We start from the raw sequence: 5000 nt of genomic DNA, 5'->3' as shown, positions 1-5000 counted from the left end.
TCTCGGCGACACTCACCGCTCGAACGTGCCCCGCTGGCGACGGAACCGCCGGCCCTTGGTTCTGCCCGGGCCGAGGCACACGGGCACGCTGCCCGCAGGCAGAAACGGGCGCGGGCCGACGAGGCCGGCTGGAGCAGAGGAGGTGGCGTTATCAACAGCGGGACGCATTTTTTTTTTATTATTTTCTCCCCACGCACGTGCGCGCGATGTGCGCGCCACCCCCCCCACCCCCCCAAGAGCTCCCCGGCCCGAACCCGTTGGCCCGCGGCTGCGTGCATGTATGCACACACAGCCGCCCCCTCCCGCCCTCCCCCCCGCCCCCCCGCCCTCCTGCCGCGTGGTTCTCGATGCGACCGGTCGCCCCCCCCCCCACCCCCGCCCCGCCACTTGGCTCGCAACGAGCCCCGCCGCGCCCCCTACCCCACCCCCACCCCCCCCACCCCCCCCCCGCGACCAGGTTCGCCATGACACCGGCCGCCCCCGCCCCGACCACGGGGTTCGCGATGAGACCGGCCGCCCCCCACCCCCACCCCGCTTTCCGCCAGCAGCAGATTGGCCGCTCCGGGGAAGGAAGGCGGGAGCCTTTAGGACCCAGCGGCGTCCCCGCCGGCTCCGTACCCGGGCGCCAGAGGGGAGTTGCGGCGGCGGCGGGGGTGGGGGAATGTTTGGGGCTCTAGCCCCAGCTGCCGAGTCCCTACCGCGCCGCGCCCGCGCCCCGGCTCCCCGCCTTTCTCAGTCAGTCCTTCAGCCGCCCGCCCTCCTGCCCGCCTGCTCCGTCCCCGCCGCGGGTTGAAAGCCAAACGAACGCGGAAGGGGTGGGAGAGCGGCGCGGGGAGGGGGGCAACAGAAACCGCCCCCGCCGCCCCCCCCCCCCCCCCCCCCCTTCCCAAGTGCTCTGCAGCGCCGGGGAGCCTGCGGTCGGCTGCCGGCCGCACCCACCGCCCTGCAGCTCCGGAGCTGCAGCGGGGGGCGGGGACCCACGGCTCTTCGAGCGCGCGGGCGCCGGCGGGGCTCGGGGGTGGGGGTGGGGGTGTGTGTGTGTCCCCGTGTGTCCGTGCGCGCGTGTGTCGCGGCGCGGGGGTCGGTGGCTGCAGGGCCGCGGACATCTATTGAAATGTTTTGTTCTGTTTTGTTTTGTTTTGTTTCAAATTAAAAAGTCAGAATAAAACCATGGCAAGGGGGGGGAAAAAAAAAAAAACAAGCCCAACAACACACCCCCCACACCCCCACCCCCACCGGGACCCCCCTTCCCACACACCCGCCCACCCACCTCGAAAAAAACACGAACGCGAAAGCCAGCGAGCGCCTGGCAACGCCTGGACCCGGACCCGGACCCGGACCCAGTGAAGGGCGTCCGGTCCCCCCGCCTCTGCGGGACAGCGAAAAGCGGGGGGAATAAACAAAATAACACACACCCCCACCCCCCCCCACCCCCACCCCCCCCGAGAGAAAACCTGAACCCACCCCGCGAAACCAACAGCTGCAGCCGGGGAGCGCCCGGCAGCGCCGGGACCCCGACCCGGCGAAAGGCGCCCGGTTCCCGACGCGAACTCGCCTCGGCGAGACAGACGGGCGTCTCCGCCGGAGGTGGGGTGGGGGGAACGCCCGCGCTTCTGCCCGGTCCCCTGGCAGCCGGTGGAGGAGTGGGGGTGGCGGCGCGGGTGGCGCGGCGCGAAGCGGAGCGGAGGGGCTGGCGGGGGTGGGGGGGTGGGGGGGTGGGGGGGGTGGTGGTGGTGGTGGTGGTGGGAGGATGATGCCAGCGACCGGACGGTGGCCAACGGGTCGGGGCAGAGGGGTGGCGTGTGCGCACGTGAGCGCGGCGGGGGAATGTGCTTAAGAAAAAAAATCTTCCCTTTTCATTTATTTTTTCGTATTTCTTTGATATCTTCCATCGAAACCAAAAGCAACTCTTGCACGAGGCGGCCGTCAGGTCTCCTCGTCTCCGGGGCGGGAGGAGTCCGTCAGCTCTCCCCGTCTCCGGGGCCGGCGGCGGCCGTCAGGTCTACCCGTCTCCGGGGCCGGCGGCGGCCGTCAGGTCTACCCGTCTCCGGGGCGGGAGGCGGCCGTCAGGTCTACCCGTCTCCGGGGCGGGCGGCGGCCGTCAGGTCTACCCGTCTCCGGGGCGGGAGGCGGCCGTCAGGTCTACCCGTCTCCGGGGCGGGCGGCGGCCGTCAGGTCTACCCGTCTCCGGGGCCGGCGGCGGCCGTCAGGTCTACCCGTCTCCGGGGCGGGAGGCGGCCGTCAGGTCTACCCGTCTCCGGGGCGGGAGGCGGCCGTCAGGTCTACCCGTCTCCGGGGCGGGCGGCGGCCGTCAGGTCTACCCGTCTCCGGGGCGGGAGGCGGCCGTCAGGTCTACCCGTCTCCGGGGCCGGCGGCGGCCGTCAGGTCTACCCGTCTCCGGGGCCGGCGGCGGCCGTCAGGTCTACCCGTCTCCGGGGCGGGAGGCGGCCGTCAGGTCTACCCGTCTCCGGGGCGGGCGGCGGCCGTCAGGTCTACCCGTCTCCGGGGCCGGCGGCCGTCAGGTCTACCCGTCTCCGGGGCCGGCGGCGGCCGTCAGGTCTACCCGTCTCCGGGGCGGGCGGCGGCCGTCAGGTCTACCCGTCTCCGGGGCGGGAGGCGGCCGTCAGGTCTACCCGTCTCCGGGGCGGGAGGCGGCCGTCAGGTCTACCCGTCTCCGGGGCGGGCGGTGGCCGCGAGCTCACCGGGCTCCACGTTACCGTCGGCTGCCGCAGCGACCGCCGAAAAGGGCTGCCAGGTCTACCCGGATCCGGTGGGACTTGGCCAGCGGGCAGACCTGTTCGCTCCGGCACTTCCTCCAAGGGGTCGCTGTTTCTCGCTGCCTCCAGTTACGTCGTCGTAAGAGGCGGCGTCTCTTGAGCGCCCCCCCCGTGGGTCCGCAGACGCTGTCCTTAGTACTTTTTTTCGGCGGGGACCGATAGTCTACGTATATAGGGGCACGAGGCGTCTCTGCTCCGGAGGGGCGCGCGCGAGCCAGGGCACGCGGCTTAGCCGGCGAAGTGGAGCGCTGGGCGGCCGCTGACGGTGGTTTCCCCCGGGCGGTTGGGCACGGTTCTCAAGCCGGTGCTTGTCGGGCAAGCCTACACAGAGCGAGGGGGGGCCCCGGGAGATGCGGAGCGGTACAGCAGCGGGGCAGCGCGAGCTGGTCGCTACCGAGTTGAGTGGTGAGAAAGCGGATGGCCAGAGATACCACTGGACAAGCTAAAGACCGGTGACCGGTGGCGGTCGGCGGCACTTGGAACGCTGGATACCGGGGGAGCCGAGCCCCCGAGAGCCCGATTTGAAGGTCCGGCGAGGCGGTGGCGGCGCCGCCTCCGTCCATTTTATTTTTTTTCGTTTTTTCCGTTGTTTCGCCTGTAGATGTGTGGCTGCCGTAGGGGGGGCAGCCTGTGGTGTCCGGCCTGCCCCTGGCTTACTGGACGGGCTCTCGTTGGAAGGGAGAGGTGTGCACGGTGCTGTGGGGCGCGAGGTGGTCGGCACGCCTCGGTGCTTTTTCTCTCTGGCCTTAAAGCCGTGAGTCCGCGATGCGGGCAGAGCACGTCTTTTTTTTCTTTTTTGGCCGGTCGCGGTGGCCGGCAGCCGGATGCAGACGGCCGGGGTTGTCTCGAGCCTTTAGCGGCTTCCCACCCCGGGCCCCGAGAGCCCGATGAGGGTCCGGCGAGGCGGCGGCGGCGCCGTCTCCGTCTCTTTTTTCTGTTTTTTTTTTTTTTTCCCTGCCGGTGCGTGTGGTGCCGTACGCGGGGCAGCCTGTGGTGTCCGGACGGGCTCTCGTTGGAAGGAGAGGTGTGCACGGTGCTGTGGGGCGCGAGGTGGTCGGCACATACCTCGGTCCCTTTTCTCTCCGACCTTAAACCTTGAGCCCGCGACGAGGGCGCGCAGAGCACGTTGTGGTTTTTTTTTTTTTTGGCCGGTCGCGGTGGCCGGCAGCCGGATGGGAGACGGCCGGGGCTGTCTCGAGCCTTTAGCGGCTTTTCCCCACCGGCCCCCCCCCCCCCGCTTGAGGTTGTTCCGCCTGGCGGTTTTTTGTCGGGGGCAAGCTGCTCTGCGCGTTGGTTGGGCAAAGACCGGTGGCCGGTGGCGGCCACCGGCACTCGAACGCTGGAAGACCGGGGGCAGTCGAGCGTGTCGGGGCTCTCCCCTGGTCCCGCTGACTTCGCCGAAGGGAATCCTTGGCCGGGGCGGGTGGCCGGCGGCGGCACATCCGTGTCCACCCGGACCGGTGCAGGCCCGCAGGCCAGGGGCCTACCGAGGCTGTCCTTGGGCACATCGGAGAGGCTTCGCGGCGGGCCGGCTCTGCCGGTGTTGAGGCCGTCGGAGCACCTCGCGGATGTAGCCCCTGGTCGCTCGCACGCAGAGCCCCGCGTCGGCCGCCCACCCCCGGGTGGCGGGAGGGCGCGCGCGGCTGTCGTTGTCCGAGGACCCCGTGGCTGTGGGGCCTCCGTCCTTCGCTGATCGATGAGGCATCTCGGGGTGGCGTCGGAGAGGCTTCGCGGCGGGCCGGCTCTGCCGGTGTTCAGGCCGTCGTTGCACCTCTCCGCCGGCGCTGCCCCGCTGGCTCTCGTGCACGCAAGAGAAAGCCCCGCGTCGGCCCCGCCCACCCGCGGGTGGCGGGAGGGCGCGCGCGGCTGTCCGCTGTCCCAGGACCCGTGGCCGTGGGGCCTCGGCTTCGTTCCTCCTCTCCCCTTTTGCTGATCGATGAGGCACGTTGGGTTGCGTCGGAGAGGGCCCCCGGCGGGCCGGCTCTTCCGTGCTCCTCCCCGTCATAGGGAGCCACGGCGGTTGTCCGGTGTTCAGGCAGGGTGGTCTCCTTTCCAACTCGCTTCCCGTGGTTGGCGAGGTGTTGTCCTAGTGTCCCCACCCCCGAGCGAAGCGGGCCGTGACGATGGCGGCGGGGCGCGTGCCCTCCCCCGCGTCACCCCGTTCTGCCGCCGCTCGGCGGGGTTCCTCGGGCTTCTTGACCGAACCAGGCTGTGTGACGGCCG

The sequence above is a fragment of the Strix uralensis genome, chromosome 40 (assembly GCF_047716275.1).
Source record: "Strix uralensis isolate ZFMK-TIS-50842 chromosome 40, bStrUra1, whole genome shotgun sequence".
Classification (NCBI taxonomy): Eukaryota; Metazoa; Chordata; class Aves; order Strigiformes; family Strigidae; genus Strix; species Strix uralensis.
This window is presented reverse-complemented; position numbering follows the sequence as displayed.